This window comes from Chiloscyllium punctatum, chromosome 45, assembly GCF_047496795.1.
Source record: "Chiloscyllium punctatum isolate Juve2018m chromosome 45, sChiPun1.3, whole genome shotgun sequence".
NCBI classification, from domain to species: domain Eukaryota; kingdom Metazoa; phylum Chordata; class Chondrichthyes; order Orectolobiformes; family Hemiscylliidae; genus Chiloscyllium; species Chiloscyllium punctatum.
The window spans coordinates 11,990,033-12,015,027 of NC_092783.1; the positions used below are offsets into that span (position 1 = coordinate 11,990,033).

Here is a 24,995-nt window from a genome sequence, read left to right on the forward strand (position 1 = left end):
TGATTAAGAACAGGATGAAAAGTTATAATAAGCATGAACAAGACTAAATAAATGCTCTAGGGAAAACTTTGGTTCCCATGATGGAAAATTCATCTGTGAATACAGCTGGCCAGGGTTGAATAATATAACCTGCACTGTTAGATCGATGTTCTAAAGTTTTGCTAGATTTCTTTAGGGAATGATAGAGAAAGTTCACACAGTTACGTGTTTTGAAAGGCGTTTCCTCAGGAGATTAATTATATTGGCCCTGAAATTCTGCTTCAGGTCAGGGTGAAGAGTGGCCACAGCTTGTAATGTAATTACCGAGATAATGCTTTCGGCTCTTGCAAACTTTTATAATTGTCAGCATTTGCCTTAATTCAGAATAATAGGCAACACTTTAAAAGCACTTCACATAAAACAATAGAATAAGGTGTATAATGGGTGGCTCATTTCCAACTAGCAGCTTTCCATTCTTGTCCCATAAATAATACACTCACCACTTGATTGAGTTATCAGGGTAGCTGTGCCTTCATATTCTTGGTGTGTTTTGTCCAATTGCTCCCAGCAGTGAGAAAAAGTACCTAAGTTTTCTTGCTGACTGAACATTCTATTGGACACTGATTTTTCCAGGTCCTGATTGACAACACTTGTTACTGCCTTTATTTTCATTTTTAAGAATTGTACTTCTGAAGATATTCTCAGAGACAATTCTGCAGCACATTCTGGAAATTCTTCATTCAAAGCCAGCCTTTTCTTAATTATTGCGAGTTAAAAATAAGAGTCTTCAAAAGTCATCAGGTTTTCCAGTACTACCGGGCTCTAATATCTTGCCCAGGCTCACATCGTTCAGTGCCCGCAAAGATTCTGAGTCAATAATGTATGGTGCTGGAAAAAGCACAGCAGGTCAGGTGGCATCTGAGGAGTAGGAGAGTCGACCTTTCGGGTAGAACCCTTCATTAAGACTCGGGAGGGGGAAGGGGGCTGAGAGATAGGTTGGGGTAGGGGATTTGGGCTGGGGGAAAGGTAGTTGGTTGGCGATAGGTGGATGTAGGTAGGGGGTGATTGTGATAGGTCAGTGGGAAGGGTGGAGTGGATAGGTGGGAAGGAAGATGGACAGGGAGGTCAGGTCAAGTGGGCAGTGTCGAGTCGGGGGGGTTGGATCTGGGATGGGGTGGGGAGTTGGGGAGATTCGGAAACTAGTGAATTCAATGTTGAGGTTTGCAGTTTTAGGCTACCGAGGCAGAAAATGAGGTTTCCCTCCTTCAGTTTGCAAGTGGCCTTGTTTAGGCAGTGAAGGAGGCCCACCCCATCCCAGATTCAACCCTCTGATTTGGCATCGCCGTCTTGACCTGACCTCTCTGTCCATCTTCCTTCCCACCTATCCACTCCACTCTTCCTACCGACCTATCAAAATCACCTCCTACCTGCACCCACCTATCGCCATCCCACCTACCTTACTCCTAGCCCCACCTCCTTCCTATTTATTTCAAAGCCATCTTCCCCCTCCCCAGTCCTGATGAGGGGTCCTGCCTGAAACATTGACTCTTCTGCTCTTCAGATGCTGACTGACTTGCTGCGCTTTTCCAATGCCACAGCTTATCGACTGTCCAGTATCTGCAGTGCTCACTATCTCCTGGCTGGGAAGATTCTGCCAAATAGGATTAATAATTGTTTGCAGAGCCTCTAGTGCAAAAATATAGAGTCATTGCATCATAGACCTGTACAGCGCAGAAACAGACCCTTCGGTCCAATTCGTCCATGCTGACCAGATATCCTAAAGTAAACTAGTCCCAATTGCCAGCATTTGGCCCACTTCCCTCTAAACCTTTTCTATTCATATACCCACCCAGATGCTTTTTAAATGCTGTTATTGTACCAGCCTCCGTCACTTTCTCTGGCAACTCATTCCATACACACACACTACCCTCTGCGTGAAAAAGCTGCTCCTTAGGTGCCTTTTATATCTTTTCTCTCTCACCTTAAACCTATGCCCTCTAGTTTTGGATTCCCCTACCCTAGGAAAAGACTTTGACTATTCAGCATATCCATGCCCCTTATGATTTTATAAACTTCTATAAAGTCACCCTCGGCCTATGATGTTCCTATGATTCTATTCAGCCTCTCCCTACAGCTCAAACCCTCCAACCCTGGTAACATCCTTGTGAATCTTTTCTGAACCCTTTCAATTTTTACAACGTCTTTCCTGTAGCAGGGAGACTCAGAATTGAATGCGCTATTCCAAATGTACTGTCACTTATCAAGCTGACGAAGATATATTGGGTGAATTTTCTCTTTCTGCTTTCCAGGTATGGTAAAGATAGGTGCAAGTCTTTTCCACAATCTAAACCATCATTCTACTGTCAACATAAGATAGGAGTCGAATCATTCCTACTGACATTTAAATTCAATGGAAATTAAGCAGAGTAATCAGTATCTGGTAACTGCTCAACCTGTGTTAAGATGAAATTTTAAATCTCAATTTTTCATATTTTATCTTTGATCACAGTACTTTAAAAAACATGGTCAGACACTGATAATCTCAGGACAGTATATTAAAGTTATCAAAAATGACAGTGATGATGATGTTCCCACCCCTCTAGCTTTCTGCTGGATTCTATCAGCGGGCTATTGAGCTTATGCGAAAGAGAGCAGTTAAATTCTGGTTTTCTAAGGTTAGGTCCATTTATTGGACTGTTTTCAATAGACCATTTAAAAATCTATTATTAGTCTTCACAGTGAAATGTAAATATCAGCGTGATTTGAATTACGTCTCCTGCTACACTACCAATTTGATCCTCAAAGTAGCTCAGCACAACCAGCAAGGCAAAGAGTAAAGCTGAAGGAAATGTAATCCAAAGAAAGCCTCACATTTAAGTGGAACCTTTCATGACCACAGGACATCTCAGAATACATAACAACCAATGAAGTAGTCGCTGTTATAACATCACAGTTGAAGTTTAAGACCACACAATCGTGGAATTCATTTTTCTTTATATAATCTATTTTCCAGAAAAAAAAGCTACATTCTATACTTGGAATTGATAAAAGCTGGTAAACCTGAATTAAGTCACACAAGCTTCATGTTTTTTGCTGTTCTAATACTGGCTATGAAAAGCCAAAGAATGTGCAGTTTTTCACTCCAACTCAGTTCCCCTCTACAATAGTTAGATTAATCTTTCATGATTAGTCTCAGAATTGTCCCGTTCATCATCAAGCACCCACTTTAGAACAGTTCATAACCATAATAACTGAGCAGAGAGACCTTAAAATGGTTTCACTAACCTGGTAACTCAGTAACTGAAGGAGGCGTACATCACACACATTTTCAGAGAGATGTAGAAAAACAGTTGCTGCTCCTGTGTGCACAGTGTATGAATGTCAGGGAAATCTTGGCCAGCTTTGTAGGTTTTAGGCACTCACTTCGAAGCATGTTTAATGATATTTTCCTGTCTACTTTGTTTATTTTGGCAAAATATACACTAGTTCTGTCAGAATGATCTTTGAAGCAGCCCTCTGTAAAATTATTTTATGGCACTGCAGCCGACCAGTGTTCAAGACTCGGTACATTTTACAGCAAAGTCAAAATGTTTCTACTGTGTCGAAAGTAGTTGGGAGAAAGTTTCATTATTGTTAAGAGGTTGAGAACTTAATTTTGATCAAGATTGCCAGCCACTTGTGCTCACTTCAAGTGGACAAGTTGCTGAATTCTGCTTATTCCATTGAGTTAGTCCCAGAACAATCTGCTGTTTTCAATTTTGGATACTAAGGGATATGGGAACAGGCAGAGAAGTTCAGATGAGACTGACAGTCAGTCTTGATCTTATTGAATGGCGGGGCAGCTCAAGTAACACATGGTCAACCCCTGTCCAAATTTCTTATGTTCTTAAATTCCTCGCTGTCTTCTGGGGACATTCAAGCAGTTGTTACAATAAAGAAATAATTCTGTTTGTTGAGTCCTACATTTCCCACATCAAGGGGAATGAATGTCTAAACTTGAAGTTGGGCCCAAGAGGTACAGAGGTATTTTTTCAAATGCAATTTTCTGAACATACAATATATTTTAATTTATGACCAGTCATGATTTATGTCTTAAAAGCCAAAATTATCGTCAAAGTATGAATTGCTTTAGAGGTGATATTGTTCATATTCTTCAATGTAATCTATTCCACTGAATTTTGCTGTTAACTGAACAATAAAAGCGATACCACCAAAATCAATTTGAGGCATCATCTGTGGGATAGTTCAACAAGAACAGAATGTACAGTTTAATCTAAGGAGTAACATTTTCCCAAATACAATTTGGCACTTTCAGTTTTATTATTTTCCACCTCACTGGGATGTAATATCTCTGCAGAATGAACCATGTTGTTATGTGCGTCTGGTGGGAGTGAGAAAATCGGAGGAAGAGGGGATTGTGTGTGGTGCTTGTGTATGCTTTAGTTTGGAGAATGGTTATGTGCAATGTTAGTTTATGTGTTGTGTGTTTGTGTGTGTGTGTTTGGGGTGGGGTGTGCATTTGTGTGTTTGTATTTGTATGTGGGGTGTAACTATGTGTGTGCTGTGTGTTTGTGTGTGTGGTGTCTGTTTGTGTGTTTGTGCCTGTACAATGTATTTTTGTATGTGCTCTGAGTGTGCTCTGTGTGTGTGTGTGTGTGTGTGTGTGTGTGTGTGTGGTGTCTGTTTGTGTGTGTGCTGTGTGTAGTGTCTGTTTGTGTGTGTGGTATCTTTTTGTGTGTATGGTGTGTATTTTTGTGTGTGCTCTGTATGTGCCGTGCATTTGTGCTGTGTGTGTGTGTGTGCAGTGTCTGTGTATAGTATCTGTTTGTGTTATGGTGTGTATTTTTGTGTCCGCTCCGTATGAGCTGTGTGTGTGCAGTATCTGTGTGTGTTGTGTCTGTTTGTGTGTGTGGTGTATGTGTGTGTGGTGTGTATTTCTGTCTGTTGTGTGTGTGTGTGTGTGTTTCTGTAAGCCTTAGCATTGAATATTGGCAGACTATACTACTGTGGGAAATATTATCACTGACCTTCAACCTGTCTTCATCCAATATTTTAAAAACATGTATTTTAAATAAGGGTCATCAAATGCCAATCCATAAACAATGGGATTTAAAATTAATTATATCAACTCCTCCTCTGCTCTGACTGAAATTAGTTAACCCATTAAAGATCAACAACTGAACCTGGAATCTTACTGATCTGGTTTCATTACTCACCAGATTACTGTTCAAATGTTATGTACTGTCACTTTATATAGAAACTAATGGTTTATGCAATGTGGGGTGAGGTGAGAGAATAGAAGTAGTAAGTTTTTGATTGACATTGAAGTAAATTGATTTGATATCATACTCACCAGGCACATACCATACACCATATACTCAAAACACGTATCTATATGGACTTTTAACATTTGAAAATAAACCAACACTTCACAGCAGGATTACACATTGTTCATGCCGGGAGTCTGGCTTTTATGCTCATATTCTGGCCCAGCATTGCAAATTGTGATGATAGAGGGTCCAACTTTCTATCTATACACAGCTGACCAGGAATCTTACTCCACCACCCCCTATTATCTTCGTTTAGCATGTTTGGAAAGATTTGCAGTTGACATTCGCACTCTTACATTCTGAATATATTTTCCTTGACAATCAAGTGAGACTCAAACTGGGACCTTCTGGCTTATAAACAGGGACAATCTCCCACTGCACTACAAGATTTTCATGTATTACAGACAGTTGGATGCATCGAATGAGATCACAAAATAACACACAACCTATTGCCTGAGAAGGTGCTGGATGCAAATTTTATGGGTAAATTACAAAAGAGAATTGGACAGATATTTGAGGTGAAAGGTCTTGGAGATCTATAAGGAAAGAAAAGAGCAGCAGGTCAAAGTAATCACTCTTTCGAAGAAGCAGCAGAGACACAATGGAACAAAAGGCATCCTTTTGTGCTGTATTGCTCTATAATTCCTTCTAATATCCAACCTTGGATGAATAAGTGGTGACATCTACAGCATGCAAGTGCAATGTATCTCCAACAAGAGAGAGTCTAACTACCTCTCCACAACATTAAACAATACCACCTTCACTGAATTCTCCAAATCCCTCAACATTCTATACCAGAGCTGGGGGTCGACATGAGCAGAAACTCAACTAGATCCCTCAGAAAAATACTGAGGCTACAAGAACAAATCAGAAACTAAATATCCTATGGCTATTGACTTATCTCCTGGCTCACCAGAGCTTGTCCACCATCTCCAAAAGAAATGTCCCAAGTGTGTGAGAGCACTCTTAACTTAACTGGCAGAGTGCAGCTCCAAAACCTCTCAATTTTCTTTTACACTACCTGGGAAAAACAGTCACTTGAATGATACCCCATCCACCACCAAGTTTAAGCACATAAGCCACTGATGCGACGTGACTCCAGTGAGTACTAGTCTACGAGGTGTACTGAAGAAAATCATCAAGGTGCCTGCAGCATCAACATCCAAACCATGATTTCTGCATCCTAATTGAAAGCTGCAGCAGAGTTCCATCCCTTCAACATCACTGGGTCATAAACTGAAATTTCCCATGGTACATACACTGTCAAAGGACCTTACACACACACTGACTGCAGTGATTCAAGAAGATTACTCACCACCATCTTTTTCAAGGACAATAAGGAATGGTCAATATATCCTGGCCTCACCAGTTACAGCCACATCCCACGAATGAAAATATACAAAAGATCCAATGACACATTACTTACACACACACACACAAACACACAAAATACATGTTTTTAAATTAGTGCCTCTGGGCTTTCTCCTGTACCACTTCCTTAGCTGAGATAGACAAGATTTAACTCACACCCAGCAATAATCTGCTTCATTGGTCAGTCAGGAACCATGCCCTGCCATTATTCCTGATCCAAGTGCGGCATTTCGTGGCCCCCTCAGGATTGGGCTAGCAGGTAGGGAGGTTGTTCCTTGACTAACATGGCAGCAGAAGGTTCACCCCATCACCACACCACCTCCTCTGGTAATTTACCAATGGCAAGTGAGGCTGACACACCCTTAGATAGGTTGAGGCTATTGTGGCCAAATGAATGGCCACCAAAAAGCATCTTCCCATTGCTGCTGAAATTTTGCCTGGGGGGTCCCATTGCCCAATGGCAGCAGCCTCCAAAGATGGACCCTTTTTCACGTGGTTTCACAAACCTAACTCCACCCGCCTTGGGGCCTGCTGGACTGATTCTGACAATACTCCAAACCTAACTGGCTGTCCGGCAACATGGCTTCCATTCACTGGGAATACCCACGGCCTCAGCAGTGTCCACCAATCCCAGCAACTCTCACAGGCAGATGGTTCTCTCAATGAGGATGGAGGTCCCACATGAACCAATTAACAGTTGGATGGTTGTTGTATCACTGTGGGTTTGTCCTGAAGCCTCAACTGGTAGATTGGGGAGAGGAGTGGCGCCACCGCAATACAAAACTCAGGACCAAGTTGAAAATTGTGACTTTCTGAAGATGTATGACTGATCCTCCTTTAAACCTAGATATAGAGGGTCACAGAGAAGTTTAAAGTTCAGAAACAGACAATGTGACTCTGTTTTTCAGTCTATGCTAGCGTTTAAGCTCCACATCTGCTTGAATATGACAGATGTGATAAAAGGAGGTAGGAATACAAGGAGATAGCAGATTCGCGGACCACTTTATCTGAGTAAGGTTCTGCTGTTGTGATGATTTGAATTCCAGTGAGGTTATCCCATGATTCCCTCAAAGCCGATGGCTTTGAAATTCTGCGAAGGATGCAGCCATTATTTGTTTTTGTAAAATTAAATGTCTTACTAATGTTTTTGCTCTTGCAGTAAAAATAAATAGACCGAATTTGTATTGAAGCAAAGAGCTCTTTCCAGCTTCATAACTTCTCAACAGTTAGTAAAATCCAAAAAGCATTTCAAAGTTTTTGGATATGAGAGGCCCCACCAAGACGTGCCTTTACTTTTCACCATTATGTTATTAGGATGACTTCAAAGAAGGGAACACCAATACCCAGAGAAAGCAAGGTCGAATCCCACCACAACTGCCTAAGAATTTAATTTCAAAGAAAATAAGATCTCTAAATAAAAACATTGTGTCAGTAAAAGTGACAGCGAACCTGTCATAATGCCATAAAGCCCAACCAGTTCGCCAATGTACTTCATGGAAAGTGATCTGTTGTCCATCCATGGTCTAGCTGATATGCTCCTCGAATCTCACACAAACTGGGGTCACTCATAACCATCTTCTGAAGAGCCTACCAAGGCATTTGGTTGTGTCAGACCATGGTGCAGGGGTTATAAAAAGGGAGGAACTTAGAATAATCATCATCCCTAGAGAAATAGTACAGAGCAAACTATTGGGATTGCAAGTTGTCAAGTCCCCACAGCCTGAATACTTGCATCCTTGTGTCTTAAAGGAACTGGCAGAAAGGTCCCACATGGAAGATGGGTCCAAAAGGTAGGCCCATGGGATCTAAGCCAAGTTTGGAAAGTGAATCCAAAATTGGCTTACAATATGAGGTAAAGGATGATGGTGAAGGGATGTTTTTCTGACTGGACGCCTGTGACCAGCGGCGTACTGCAGGGATCGATGCTGAGAACTTTGATGTTTGCTATGTACTGAGAGCAACCTAGCTCTCAATGCTGGCAAAACCAAGGAACTCATTGTTGACTTTCGGCAGGATGTATCTCATGCCCCCCCTACACATTGACAGCACAGAGGTGGAATGAGTGGACAGTGTCAAGCTCCTGGAAGTGGTCATCAACAACAAGCTTTCCTGGACTCTCCATGTGGATGCAGTGGGTACAAAGGCCAAACAACGTCTCTTCTTCCTCAGGCAGCTGAGGAAATTTGGCATGATGGCGAATACCTTTGCCAACTTTTATAGGTACGGCATCCAGGTATTCTGTCTAGGTATCTCACTACCTGGTATGGCAACTGTACCATTCAAGATCGGAGACAGTTACAGAGCGTGGTGAACGTGGCCCGAACAATCACAAAGACCAACCTCCCACCTATAGAATCCATTTACCAGGCCTGCTGTCAAGGAAAGATCCATCTCACCCTGACAATGCTTTTCTATAATCTCTACCATCGATGAGAAGGTACAGAAGCCTGAACACACACAAAACAGTTTCTACCTACTGTTGTTAGAATACTGAAAGGACTCACAAACTCTTAGCATTCGCCCGTACCTGTGGTTTTATTTTTGCCGCTGTTTACTTATTATTTACTATCTATGCTACTTAACTCTGTGATCTGCCTGTGTTGTTCGCAAGGCAAAGCTTTTCACTGTGCCTCCGTACACGTGGCAATAAATTCAATTCATTTCATGTACATTAATGACTCAAATGTGAACATCAAAGATAGAATTAGTATGATAGTTGGTGTTGTTAATACTGAGGAGGATGTCTTCAGCTGCAGTCTGATATTAATCAATTCGTAAATGGGGCAGAGCAATGGCAGATAGAGCTTAATCCTGATCACTGCAAAGAGAAGAATTTTGGGAAATCCAAGAAGGGAAGGACATGCACAATGAATGCTAAATCCCTAGAGAGTACTGAATAACAAAGATACATTGTTGTTCAAGGTCATATATCCCCGAATATGTCAGCATAGGTACACAGGGTGGTGAAGACGGTATGTGGGATGCCCTTTCATATTTGTCACTGTTTGGGCTCCATCTCCACCGATCCATTCACCTCTCTACTGCCTGCCACCGCCAAACACATCTTCAGCATAAATATCAGTTCTTCCCAGCTGCTATCAGTTCTGATGGACAGTCAGTGGACTCGATATGTTAACTCTGCTTTCGATCAACAGATGCTGCCAGACCTGCTGAGTTATGTCAGCAATCTTTGTTTTTAAATCAATTAGTATAAAGGTGATAGGGATTACAGTGGTTTAGTGGTAAGGGCAGCAGAACCTTACACAGTTTATGCTAGAGGCTGGGAGACATTGGAAATATAACATTCAAAGACATAAAATGTATTTTAGCAGCTGTAAGGGAACTACAGAGTGAAAAAGGCAAGGTAGGTGGAAGCAAGCAGTCTATTACTGGGTGGGACATGGAGCTTCAAGCATAACTCTGGATCAAAAATAGTGTTGAGGTTGAGAGTGGAAAATTGTGGCTTTGATATTCTCAGTAGCAAACCATATGTGTTATACCAGGATTGATTATACTAAATGCTGGCATTTTTAAGTCCTAATGTCAGACAAATGTATATGGCCATTGGGTCAAAGCCCAAAGATTGAATTGGGTGTTACATAATGTATGATGGTTGATTGCATGCATTTGAATAATGTTACAGGAAATAAAATATACAAAATGCACAAGAAAAGGATTAAGGATGGATCTCTGAGGAATTTGAAGGGAGACTGTGCATGATATTGGAGGAGAACCAACCACAAGTCATCTCTCTAAAGTTTCAGCTGGAAGGTGGAAACTGAGAAAATGAGTGAGATACATGTTGATATTGATGCAGACCAGCAGAAGGCTGGAAGAAGGCAAGGCAGATAGCCTCAAGAGGTGGAGAAGTTAATGTTTTGGAAGGAACTGAAGAAGGGTTATAGCGGGAACACTGACTTCTCTACCTCCTGATGCTGTGTGGCTTGCTGAGTTCTCCCAGCCTCTTGCTTGTCTACCTTGGATTCTAGCATCTGCACTTTTTGTGTCTCTAACAATGTTGATGTGGCATTAGATAAAAAAAAGACATTAATTTTGATTGCTTTGCCTTTTACTTTGGAATTTTACAATGTTCTAGGTAAGGAGCAATAGCAGTGTCAATCACTCTGTGAAAGATCATGCTTTTTTCCATGTTTGTATCATAGTCTGCCACTTTTTCTTTCAGTTTTTCTCATGAGGTCTGCCTTCTTTGAGATGCAAAATAAGGTTTCATCAGCTCCACTAACTCTCTTGTCAAGAGCTCCACCTGATGAGGCTGAAGCAACTCCTCCATTTCATCTATGGCCAGAATTTGGAATCCCTCCCCCCCATCCTTTTTTGCCAATTCAACAAAATTGACTGCTTCAGTGTCCACATTAAGACCCTGAAAAATCATTCACAGCCATAGGCCGAACTTTTCTCCAGCAGGCATAGGATCCAGTTAATTCTTTAACCTCATTTCGAGGGTCCTTAATTATCCCAATTGATGTCAGGATGTTGAATTCTTTCCAACAAACACAGACAGCATTGAAAGACTTGCTTCCATGAGGTAGACTTTGTGGCTGAAAGCTCTTCTGGTATGGCTGCAATGAATTCTTGTCCCATTGTCTGGATGTGCAAGGTCAGTTTTTTGGGAGGCGCAAGTACAAGCTCAATGTTTAGATGCCAATCTGTGTGTGAGTGGTTGTCCAGTTGCATTATTAAGGATAAGTAGACTTTAAAATTACATTTTTCTCTTAAATAAGTCCTGACATTATGCAGAAAGGAATTCTTAAACCAGCTGAACATCATTACTGCCGTGACCAAATCACTTTAGACTGCCTTCCAATAAAACTGGATATGAGGTTCATTTTTTCTTTTTGTGTTTAATGGTGCTCCGACCTATAAACCAGCATTGGGGCACAATGGCACATAGTGATAGTGTTAGCCTGTCCTTTGTTGTTTTAAAGGCTGTCCTTTCTTCCTTTGATATGTAGGTCATAGAGTTATAGTGGTCTACAAGATGGAAACAGGCCCTTTGGCCTTACATGCCAATACTACCCAGTTTTACAATTAAAATAGTCCCATTTGTTTGTAGTTGGCCCATATCCCTCCATACCTATCCCATCCATGTACCTGTCAAAATGTTTGTTAAATGACAAAATTATACTCATTTCCACCACTACCTCTGGCAGCCCGTTATAGATACTCACCACACTCTGTGTGAAAAAACTGCCTCTCTAGACCCTTTTGTATCTCTCCCCTCTCACATTAAACCTATGTCTTCTACCATGGGGTAAAGCTGTTGGCAATCTACTTTATCTATGCCTCTCATGATTTTATAGACTGCTATAATGTCACCCTTCTGTCTCATACATTCAACTCCCAGCTTATCCAACCTCTCCTCATAACTCAAACCTTCTAGTTCAAGTAGTATCTGAGTAATCTTTTCTGCACTCTTTCTGGTTTAATAATATCCTTTCTATTTTAGGTCCTGCTTGATATTTTCTTCAGAACAGACCTGTTCTTTCTGTGTTAAAGACCTTCTCTGGTTGGTACCCTGTGTCAACAATCTATTCGGCTCTTTCAGAAACTCTTCTGTAGCTGCCTGATTTATGGATACTGTATCCCCCACCAGCTTCATATTACATAAAGCAAACACTTTTTAAAATTGATCAAACCATCCTACTGCAACCTCAAATGCTCTGGAAGAAAAAGAGGGCCCATCTACATCCTGTTCATCATCACTATTATCATCAGCAGCATTAGCCTGTATTTCATTTTGTGTCATTCAACTGCCTTGTTTCTAATTATTAGACCATTTATTGACATATGGGTTTTGGTGTTGGTCATAAATCCTCACATTTTTCATTGTTTTTATAGGTTATTTATGCTTAATTCAATTCAAATGGGACCTTCAGCAGCAGGAGGTGATTATGAGAGGGACAGTGAGCAGAAGAGCCAGGACCTCCAACAGTAGGTGGTGATGGTGAGGGAGGCAGATGGAGCAATAGAACTGACTTTCTCTTGAGAAAAGGGAAGGGGAAGGAAAGTTCATATGAAGAGGGAGCAGACAGACAAAGAATTCCTCAAGCCAATGTAAACCACAGCCTTCATTCCATATAAATATTGTCAATATTTCTTTCTTTAACTTTAATTTCCCTTCATGAATACCTGCTTCATGATCATTCAGCATTCCATCTGTTCAAATCCCATGTTACATTTTTCTTGTAGGAGAAAGTGAGGACAGCAGATGTGGAGATCAGAGCTGAAAATGTGTTGCTGGAAGAGCGCAGCAAGTCAGGCAGCATCCAAGGAACAGGAGAATCGACATTTCGGGCATCAGCCCTTCTTCAGGAACCCTTCCTGAAGAAGGGCTGATGCCCGAAACGTCGATTCTCCTGTTCCTTGGATGCTGCCTGACCTGCTGCACTTTTCCAGCAACACATTTTCAGCTACATTTTTCTTGTGGTTAGCAGGATTCCATAACACAGATATCAAGTCATGGTGATGAGATTGAAAGATGGCAGGCTGAGTTGGAGTGAAAACTGGCAATGTCCATCAGGGAGACCAAAGCTGCTTCGGGATCTTCAGAGGCTCAGGTATTGCCAGACAAAAGTGGACCTTTGGGCCAAACCCAGGCAGAAGCTCTCCATGTGCATTCCCTTGATATAAAGGAGGAAGGAAGCTTGTACTCCTAGTCATATATTCTTCTTGCCAATGACTAAGAAGCTGGATAGTTTCAGGAGAAGACAGAAAGACTCAATGACCCAGCAATTGAAGACTAGGTTTAAGGATACACAGCTGGTTATGGCATCCAGAAGCTTGTATGCAAATGTGCAGCCAGCATTTATGATGGAACATCTATATAGGAAAACCCATTTGAGATATTAAGTGAATACTTTGCATCTGTCTGTACCAATGAGAAAGATTCTACCTGGGCCATGTGGAAGAGGAGGTAATTCAGTCACTAGACATTTTAACTTGTTGCAGAGAAGGTATCTAATAGGTTATTGGCAATTAAAGTGGGCAAGGCACAAATATTGAATACTGATTGATGAGATTAGAGCTTGTAGAGACACTGGTCATAATTTTTCAGTCTTGCTCAGACTTGGGGTGGTGGCAGAGGACTAGAGCATTGCAAATGTTACACCAATGTTCAAAACAGGGTGTAAATGTAAATCCAGTAACTAGAGGCCAGTCATTTAACTTCAGTGATGAAGAAACATCTAGAAACAATAATCCAAAGCAAAATTAATAGTTACATGGGCAACTGCAGGTTAAGTAAAGAAAGCCAGCACAGATTTCGCAAGGAAAAGTCATGTTTAACCAAGTTGCTGGAATGTTTTGATGAGTTAACTGAGAAAGTTGATGGGGACAAAGTAGGTGATGTTGTGTGCATGGACTTCCAAAAGGTGTCTTATACAGCATTGCTCAACAGCCTTGTGAGCAAAATGATAATGTATGGAATGAAAGGATCAGTAGCAACATGGACAGAGAATTGTCTCGGTGACAGGAAACAGAGTTTTGGCTAATGGATGTCTTTCAGGTGAGAAAAAGATTTGTAATGGAGTTCCTCAGGGGTTAGTGTTGGGACCCTTGCTTTTCATGATATACATGATCTAGACTTTAGAGCACTATTGAAACATTTTCAGACCATATAAAACTTGGAAGCATTGCAAACTGTCAGAAGCATAGTGTAGAACTTAAAGTGAAGTTCCACTAGAGGTGGGACAGATAGCAGATAAAGATGCATGTGGAGAAATGTGAAGTGATTCATTTTAATTGAATGAACATGAAGAGGTAATACAAATTAAATGACAAATGTCCAAAGGAGTTTCAAAAGACAAGGGTCCTGAGTATATATGTGCATAAGTCATTGAAGGTAGCAGGACTGGCTAAGAGTATGGCTTATAAAGTACACAGCATTTTGGACTTTATTAATAGGGGCATAGAGTACAAGAGGTTGTATTAAATTTTATAAAAGTTTGGCTTCAGGTGGAATGTGGTAAAAACAATGACTGCAGATGCTGGAAACCAGATTCTGGATTAGTGGTGCTGGAAGAGCACAGCAGTTCAGGCAGCATCCAAGTAGCTTCGAAATCGACGTTTCGGGCAAAAGCCCTTCATCGGGAATAAAGGCAGTGAGCCTGAAGCGTGGAGAGATAAGCTAGAGGAGGGTGGGGGTGGGGAGAAAGTAGCATAGAGTACAATGGGTGAGTGGGGGAGGGGATGAAGGTGATAGGTCAAGGAGGAGAAGGTGGAGTGGAGAGGTGGAAAAGAAGAGAGGCAGGTCAGACAAGTCCGGACAAGTCAAGGGGACAGTTACTGAGCTGGAAGTTTAGAACTAGGGTGAGGTGGGGGAAGGGGAAATGAGGAAACTGTTGAAGTCCACATTGATGCCCTGGGGTTGAAGTGTTCCGAGGCAGAAGATGAGGCGTTCTTCCTCCAGGCGTCTGGTGGTGAGGGAGTGGCGGTGAAGGAGGCCCAGGACCTCCATGTCCTCGGCAGAGTGGGAGGGGGAGTTGAAATCTTGGGCCACGGGGCGGTGTGGTTGATTGGTGCGGGTGTCCCGGAGATGTTCCCTAAAGCGCTCTGATAGGAGGCGCCCAGTCTCCCCAATGTAGAGGAGACCGCATCGGGAGCAACGGATACAATAAATGATATTAGTGGATGTGCAAGTAAAACTTTGATGGATGTGGAAGGCTCCTTTAGGGCCTTGGATAGAGGTGAGGGAGGAGGTGTGGGCGCAGGTTTTACAGTTCCTGCGGTGGCAGGGGAAAGTGCCAGGATTGGAGGGGGGGTTGTTTGGGGGCATGGACCTGACCATGTAGTCGCGGAAGGAACGGTCTTTGAGGAAGGCGGAAAGGGGTGGGGAGGGAAATATATCCCTGGTAGTGGGGTCTGTTTGGAAATGGCGGAAATGTCGGCGGATGATTTGGTTTATGCAAAGGTTTGCAGGGTGGAAGGTGAGCACCAGGGGCGTTCTGTCCTTGTTACGGTTGGAGGGGTGGAGTCTGAGGGCGGAGGTGCGGGATGTGGACGAGATGCGTTGGAGGGCATCTTTAACCACGTGGGAAGGGAAATTGTGGTCTCTAAAGAAGGAGGCCATCTGGTGTGTTCTGTGGTGGAACTGGTCCTCCTGGGAGCAGATCCGACGGAGGCGGAGGAATTGGGAATACGGGATGGCATTTTTGCAAGAGGTAGGGTGGGAAGAAGTGTAATCCAGGTAGCTGTGGGAGTCGATGAGTTTGTAAAAAACGTCAGTGTCAAGTCGGTCGTCATTAATGGAGATGGAGAGGTCCAGGAAGGGGAGGGAGGTGTCAGAGATGGTCCAGGTAAATTTAAGGTCAGGGTGGAATGTGTTGGTGAAGTTGATGAATTGCTCAACCTCCTCGCGGGAGCACGAGGTGACGCCAATGAATGTGGCATCCAGTTCTGGGTGCCACACTTTAGGACGGATGTGAAATCATCAGACAGAGTGCAGAAGCAGTTGATGGTGATAGTGCCAGTAATGAGGAACTTCCACTCTGAAGATAAATTAGATAAGTTAAAAAGTTAGAAGTAGTCCTTTGAGAAAAGAAGGCTAAGGGGAAATATTCAAACTCATAGGAGATTAAAATAGAGAAGAAAGGGGCAAATTTGTCCCCTATTGTGCAAGGATTGACAATGAGACAGCACACATATAAAGTAGTGGATAAATGTAGTAAAAACATGAAATAAAGCTTTTTCACGCAAAGAGTGGTCATTGTCTGGAATGTGGTGGAGTCATGTTCAAAGCGGAATTAGATTCTTATCTAAGAGGGAGAATTTGCAAGGTTACAGAGAGAAGGTTGGAGTTTTGGACTATGTGAGGGGGCAAATGCAAATACAATAGGCTAAAAAGCTTCCTTTTGCTTCCTTTTGATTCTGTGATGTATTGGGATGGAAACATGCATGGGAAATTCCATTGAAGTGGACCACATAAGGAAGAATATGACATTAGTGGTTTTGCTAGGACAGAGAAATCCGTTAGCGAACACTGAGCTAGGGAAAGGAAGCCGAATGGTCAGCAGTTGAGCAAGAGTGGCATAGACATTGGCTCAGAGCACGGGGAGCTGAGTCAAAATACCATTCAATCTGACAAGTTTTAAATTATTGGATAGCCCAGCACTCCTAACCCATTACTAATTAACCTGGAGAAGGTAATGCCAAGCAACTTTGAACTACCACAGTCTATGTGAGGTGGGTGCACCCACAGTACTATTAGGAAGGGAGTTCCAGAATTTTGACCTGGCAACAATGAAGGAATAGTGAGATAGTTCCATGTCAGAGTGGTTTGTGGCTTAGAGGGGAAAATGCAGGTGTCAGTGTTCCATGCCTCTGCTGCCTTTGTCTACCTTGCTGTGTAAATCACAGCTTGGAAGGTGCTGTTGAGTGGTTTTGGTGATTTATGGAAGTGCATCTTGTACACTGTGCATCAATGGTAGAGGGAATGAATGTTCAAGATGGAAGATTAAGTTCCAAACAAATCGGGTGCTTTGTCCTTGATGGTGTTAGTCACCTTCAATATTTTTGGAAACGCACTTATTCAGGCAATGGAGGGTATCCCATCACACTCCTGCCTTGTGCCTTGTAGATGGGAAACAGGTTTTGGGTAAGCAGGAAATGAATTCACCTCAAATTCTGACCTGCTCATGTAGTCATAGTGCTTATATAGCTGTTCCAGTTTGGTTTCTGGTCAACAGTAATCCCTGCACGTTGATAGTAAAGGATTCAACGATAATGATGCCATTGAACATTAAAGGAATATTGTTAGATTCTTCCTTGTTGGAGATAGCTATTGTCTGGCATTAATGTTACTTAACAACCTACCTTCAATAGTATCCAAGCTTGCTGCTTGGATACGGACTGCTTCATTACCTATGGAATTGCAAAAGGTGCTGAATATTGTGCAATCATCAGAGAACATCCCCACTTTAAACTTTATGATGAAGGGAGGGTAATGATGTAGCAGTCGAATATTATAGGGCCAAGGACACTATTCCGAGAAACTCAGGCAGAGATGTCCAGGGACCAAGCAATTGGCCTCTAACAACTTCAAACATCTTCCTTAGTGTCAGCTATGACTATAACCCACAGAACGTTTTATATTCACTCTAATTTTTCGATAGCATCTCAATGCCACACTTGATCAAACATTGCCTTCATATCAAAAGCAGTCACTCTCACCTCCCTTCGGTGGTTCAACTCTTTAGTCCATATTTGGATCAAGGCTGTAATGAGGTCAGGAGCTGATTGACCCTGGAGGAACTCAAACTCAGTGAGCAGGTTTTTGTTCAGTAGGAGCTGCTTGATAGCATATCAATTATGCATTCCAGCACTTTACTGATGATTGAAATTTGACTGATGGAGCAGTACTTGGTCAGGTTGGATTCATCCTGCTTTTTGTTCACAGAATATACCTAGTTAACTTTTCACATTATTGGGTGGATGCCAGTGTTATAACTGTACTGGAACAGCTAGGAAGTTCAGGAGCAGTCTTCAGTACGATTGCGGGAAAAGTGTCAGGGCCCAGTGTGGATATACTGGGTAATGAGGCTGCAGATTGTGGATGAATACAATTCTGCTGTCACTGATGGCTAACAGCACCTCCTGGATGCCCAGTATTGAAATTCTCAATCTGTTTCACGAGTAGGTTACCTACTCAGGAGTGAGGTGCCTTTGTACCAGTTTCAGTAGGGATGGCGAACGAAGGGACAGAAAATAAACTAGTGGGAGGTGAAATTGCAAATCTTTGTAAGACACATCTGATTTGCATTCCATGGTGTATTTGCTTAACTTTTAGCTGATATAGTTGCCTTGGTGACAATTCCAGCTGGTTTGGACTGTTACTACAATCTCACTTGAAATGTAGAAGAGGAGGGAGGCATTCTCAAGGGAAGTTCATAACTTTCACGACTAAACATTCAGAACGTACTGGAAACAACTGCTACCATAAATTTCTTATCGCCTACTCCTATTCTGGTAGAACGCACTGTCAACATTGCAGGGTCATGTTTACGCAATTACACAGCCATGAACTCAATGTACATGTAATTCGAATTGTTCTCTCATCAATTGACTGCTAACCTTTGGCTCTAATTTTTCTTCAGCTGTGGAACTGACTTTGTTCAAACTGGGAACTGATTTTAATTTGGAACCATCTAAGCTCCAGTTAGTTTAGGAGCCAGATTAGTGATTTCCAGTTGGCTAGCTTTACCATTATTCTTTGTAGAGGTTTTGATTTGAGTAAAACTTAATTCTATTAACAGGCAACAAAAACCAAGCAAAAAAAAACTTTCTATTTATAACAGTCAAAAGGAAGCAACATATGTTCAAAATATGTCACGAAAGAATTTACACACAGGCAGCATCAATTCGATCCTCAAGATAACCAACAGCACGACACAGCCAATTAATTACTTTGGAAGTGTAGTCACTGCTGCTCTGCAGGTAAATAAGGACAGGAGTTGACCATTAGCCTGTTGACCTGTCCTTCAATTCATTGATGGCTGACCTTTGCAGATGCAGTATAGATGGATTTTTGAGAAGCATATAGATCCCCAGGAACATCACTTGTCACATCTCACAAAGCAGAGTCCATTTCCATTATCCATACTGCCTCCTATTTTTCATCCAATAACCTATTCACTTCACAAAGTTACCTATGATCATGTGCTTCAATTTTTGCCAATAATCTCTTTTTTTTTATCAAAGCTTCTCAAATGCTTTATGCAAGTCTATTTAGACAAAATCTCATAGTACGTTCCTATCAACCGTATTACAAAAAAGAATTATTAGAATGGCCAGATTTGACTCACCCCTCACAGATTCACAAAGGTTTTGTTGAACAAGCTCATAGTTGGCTTCACCTTATCTGGGAAACAGACTGGGACCAGCCTGCTCTGATATTATGTGGGAAATCCAGATTATACAAAGTGTGTCTATCAGTGGCTTTTTAATGCAACCACGTGATTTTCAATTTTACTTTGGTGTTTCTCATTCAAACAGTAGCAGACATGATTGAGGATCATATGGCCCAATCTTATGCAGTATTTAAATGGGCAATGCAAGGATGAAAGTTGAAGGTGTTACAATTCAGAAGCCAAGCAGGAAGAAGGGGTGGAGATGTGCAAAAACTGATTTAATAATTCCTGGATATGCTGCTGGGACTGTGAGGAACCAGAGAAATTTCAGTTTTCTGGATAGATTTTCACAGCTGAACCCATTCTCCTTAGAGAAGAGTAAGACTTGATAAAGATGTTCAAAATTATGAGGGGTCTGGAAAGATTAGATAAAGAAACTGTTACCATTAGCAGAAGAGTTGAGAGCAGGGGGATATCACCACGTTGGCACAGGGTCAACAGCAAAATATAAATGGAAATTTCTTTTCATGCAGCAAGTGGTTAAGATCTGGAATGCAAATGGGTGTATGCTGGCCGAAACATCGATTTCGAAGCTACTTGGATGCTGCCTGAACTGCTGTGCTCTTCCAGCACCACTAATCCAACGTATGCTGGAGGCAAGTTCAGTCATGGGTTTTGAAAGAGAATTGTATAACTATCAGATAAGAAGAATATTTCTGCTACAGGGACAAAGGCAGGAGAGTGAGTCTTGCTGAATTACTCCCTAAAAGTCAACATCGACACAATGAGCCATATGACTTTGTTGTGAACTGTAATTATTCTATGATTCTATTGCCCAGAAATGGGAAGAAACCTTTCTCAAAGGCCATGAAGATATCATTGGAAGCTACCAAGGAAGGGAGCAGCAGGAGCCTGGTGTCCATGTGCTCGAATGCAGTGCCAGATGTGTTTTATGACCAAAACAGGTCATGAAAGTGGAGTCCTGATGCCTATTTAAGATAACTCCACAGAGTCTGGTGTTCCATCACCAAGTCACCCTTTATTTATATGTGGAAAGTCTCTGACACTGATTCAGCTCCCTCAGAGCTAGCTGCCAGAGTTTCAGGATGTCTGACACTCCTGTTCTTGTCTGTCAGCCAGAGCTCCCTGATTGGACTAGGTTAACAGCCCCAATCAGAGAACTCATATTCTATGAGGTCTACCTGGCTGGCCTCATTGCAATCACTACAATTCATCTTCAACCTGTATTCTCCTGTTCCCTCACTGTATCTTTCCAAGCTAACTCCTCACACTTATTCATCTTTCAATTGCACCCATTTCTCTCTGTTCTTCATATCTCCATCCATCACCCACCATTTGTACCCACTGTCATCCTTATACACAATGTCATGCTGACACAGGGCGGCACAGTGGCTCAGTGTTTAGCACTGCTGCCTCATAGCACCAGGGACTCAGGTTCGATTCCAGCCTTGGGTGACTGTGTGGAATTTGCACATTCTCCCGTGTCTGCGTGGCTTCCTCCAGGTACCCTGGTTTCCTCCCACAGTCCAAAGATGTGCAGGTCGGGTGAATTGGCCATTCTAAATTGCCCATAGTGTTAGGTGCATCAGTCAGAGGGAAATTGGTCTGGGTGGGTTACTCTTTGGAGGGTCGGTGTGGACTTGTTGGGCTGAAGGGTCTGTTTCCACACTGTAGGGAATCTAATCTCCCTCATTGTCACAGTTACAAAATGCTCTCAATCCATCAGATGAACACATCCCATTACACTCAAGCAGAGGATTTTTTTCCCTGCTTTGCAGAGAGAGCACAGAACACCAGTGTAGAAAAATGGGAATGAATATGTTAATGATGATGCTGCACAAGATCATGTAACTCTACATAAACAGTCATACTATTGAAACTAAAGAGAGAGGAATGGAAGAATGACAGTATTAGAGAACTGAAATGAGTATTCTATACATTAGAATGAAAATGCAGTGTTTACCAGAACTCCTCAGAGTTAGAAAATAGTTACTCTTCAGTAAGGCAGAGACAGAGGTGCAGCAGACTCAGGGGAGAGGCAGTGTCACTAAGTAGCTCAGCTTCAAGTATGTAATAATGCTAACCCTAACCCAGGCAGTGATCAGCCGAATCCATGAGAGTAGAATACTGCTGGCTAGTGTTCAGAGGAATGGATCAGTTCATGCAGATGAGATACATAGAACAAATCAGTCAGGGAGAGACAGGGAATCTGTGGTCATTCTTCAATTATTCTGTAAGTCAGAACTGTAGAGGATAAGGTGTTAGAGGACAGAAAAGTCAGTGTGCCTAACTGTTGGAAATGGGAGGATGAGAATCACCCAGCTACTGGGTGAATGTTTAAAATCAGACAGCTATATGTCATAAAGCACTCAACCATGTCAATTTTATATCAACAGTGAATGAAATGTAATCATGTTCATAATGACAACTTGCAAAATTCCTAAATTAGAAACAGATATTGTTGGCAAAACTCATTTATTTTTCTTTCAGATGTCCAGCATCTGCAGTTCTTTGATGTATGTATTTCAGAAATTCCTACATTGCCAGTTGTAATCCAAGCCAATGTGTGCAGACATGCAGCAGATGTTAGTGGTGGGCAAGGGCAAAGATTCCTGTTCCTAAGGAAGTTGCACCATCACAGGACTCATACATAAACTCAGATTGTTGGAATCTAATGACACCAGTAAAAGAAAGACAGTTGGATTTATGCGACTCAAATGATAGTGACAGGAACAGGTAGGGAGAGGAGCATCTGAAAACACTGCTGTCTCCTAGCTCTGCTCAGCTGCACACAAATAGTCCTTGATTAAATGGATAATCATTGATCCAATGATTATTCCTGTGGTCATCTGCTAATGGCAAGGATGTTGAGTTAGCTATGGTCCTGAAACTGATTCTTTATGATAAATGTTACAGAGGACAACATGTAAGAAATGAAAAGGAAGAGGTAAGGATGGATTTCTGAGCAAGTTGAGAGGAGGCTATATAGGATATAGAGAAGAAGTCATTGAAAGTGATGTAATGGGACAAGAATGAATGGGTACAATCCCATTGATATGGATCACAAAAGAGAAGTGATGGAAGAAGATGGTGTAATCATCCATGTTTAATGACGCAGCCAGGTCTTGGATGTCAAGAGAGCATAAGATAACTTGGTTCCAGTCACAGAAGGTATTGCTGCTCACTTTGAACAGGGTGGTCTCATTGTTGTCGGCAGGGAGGAAGCAGATTTCAATGCAATCAAACAGTGAGTTGTGGAAAAGCTGGGTACAAACCTAGGAGTCAATGACAAATTCAAGAACCGTAAGTGAATAATCACTGAGCATAGGCAGAGAATGTGTAAAATATTGACAGGCCTTGCTAACAAACAATTCATAATTGCAAATAGGTTGGTGGAGTCTGCCTTAAGAATGAATGAGTTGATGTCACATACGCATACAAGGATTTTGTTTTGCTATCACAGGAGTCCATGGAGGGCTTGAGCAAAAGATGACAGATACCATAACCCTATATCTACATAATTATATCACTTACTGATCCACTGCAGACTACTGTCCAGTAGGAAGCAGTGATATGCAGCTAGGCCATCAGAGAGATGATGACAATTACTACCCTGTTCGGCCCATTTTTAGGGCACAATTTCAAGCTTTTCTTACAGTACGCTCAGTGGCATATGAGCCTCTTAATCAGATAAAAGAGAGGTACTGGAGGGCACCACTATCATCCTACATTTGCTCTGACGAAGTCTACATTGGGAAGCCTGCATTGGATGGTTTTCCCACTCCACCACCAATTGAGGCCTTCAAGTGGACAATTAATGTCTACTTAAGGACTTTGTCCCTCAGTTGCTGGATGGGTCTATCAGTGTGTAGGAGGCCCAAATACCAAACACTGTCAGGGTTGTCCACAGATATTTCAGGGAATCCCTTGTTCAGGCATATTCAGTGACCAATTGACAAGCCAAGCATTGAGAATGGGAGCAGAGAAGGTCCTGTCTTTCCCCCTCCCCTCTCCACTGCCCTGTAATCCCAGTCCTGCCATCAGTCACCTTTGGCCTTAGTACCTCCTAGGGCCCTTGATCCCAGAAGGTCTCCTGCTACCCAGTTAATGACAGAGAATGCACCAGGCCTTCCTAAATAAAAGGAATGGCAGGGCTCTCACTGGATTCCTGAGTAAGAACTCCATTGTCTCCATTAAATTGTACCAGTGGTTACTGAGAGGCAAATGGGATTTTCAGTTATGTGCTGACAAAAGGGAAGAAATAAATTGTCGATGACTGATGTTTACAGAGATGTGAAAAGGGTTAATAATTGTTTCTGAACTGCATTGTATTAGTGTCATTAATGGGTGGAATATGGCTCTTACATATGATTTGTAAGAAGGATAGATTGACAACCATCAGCAATCTTAAAGTACTTTCTAGACATTGAGAACTTTTGAGCCATAGTCACTGATGTAATGTAGGAAAATTGGCAGTTAATTTATGCACGACAAGGTCATGCAAGTAAGTATGTGATAATGACAAAGCAAGCTGTTCTCTTTCTGATGCACACAAAAACAGAAAGCACTGGAGATACTCAGCAAGTCTGAAAGCAACTGGGGAGAGAAAATAAAAGTCCCTTCTTCAGAAGAAGGGTCACTGGACTCGAAATATTAACGATATCTTTGATTACCCTTCCATTTTTTTTGCGTGTTTAATACTTTCTTTATATCATTTCGTAGCATTTTTAATCATGCCCTGCCTACGGGATTCTACTTTACACTGAATTTGTGTAAGCCTTTCTTTTAGCTTGACACCCAACTGTCCCTCAGGGTCCTGGGAATTTGTCCCTTAAGTCTCTTAAATATTTTTTGCTGATAATATTAACAACTTTAAAGGGAGTTGTCATATCAAGGTTTCAAACTAAGTACAAAAAACTTCAAAGGAATACAAAATGAATTGATTGCAGTGAACTGGACTGAGCTATTAATTAATAAATCTACAAACAGTGGAAAGGAATCAGAAAAGTATTTGGCTCAATGCAATATCATTCCACACCTTTAACAGGCAAAGACTTCAGCCATGTGGCTAGCCATGGTACAAAAAAAAGGAGACAGAGTGATAGTGGATGCACTGGTTATGACGATCCAAGTTTCCTTGATCCATAACATGGTCGCAGCAACTTGCAAGCTGGCAAATGTGACATCACTATTCAAGAAAGGAAGGAGAGAGCAAACATAGAAAATAGGGCCATTTAGCCTGACATCAGTCATAGGTAAAATGTTATTGTCGTGAATGGATTTTAAAATATAAAATATTAATCGACATCTATCTGTAGCAACTTTTTTAATATAAAGAGTCCATTAAAGGTAATGATGTCTAGAATTATGGAGTGACTTCGCAATAATCTTTGAAGTTTCTTAAAAGTCCATGTACCTCCTGATGGGTCAG

At 41.8% G+C, this 24,995-nt stretch overlaps 1 protein-coding gene across 11 annotated transcripts in view; it reads right to left on the bottom strand.

The window, feature by feature from the left end:
* LOC140467156 (tetraspanin-18B-like) overlaps nucleotides 1-24,995 on the bottom strand; it is a 129,533-nt gene that overhangs the window by 92,933 nt on the left and 11,605 nt on the right. The window contains exon 1 of one of the 11 annotated variants that reach the window (XM_072563271.1): nucleotides 3,265-3,350. The exons of 9 other annotated variants lie outside the window; for them this stretch is intronic. The gene's annotated coding sequence lies outside the window, so the exon portion shown is untranslated. Of the gene's footprint in view, nucleotides 1-3,264; nucleotides 3,351-24,995 lie in introns of those variants that run through there. One more of the 11 variants, XM_072563278.1, reaches the window with a different exon arrangement.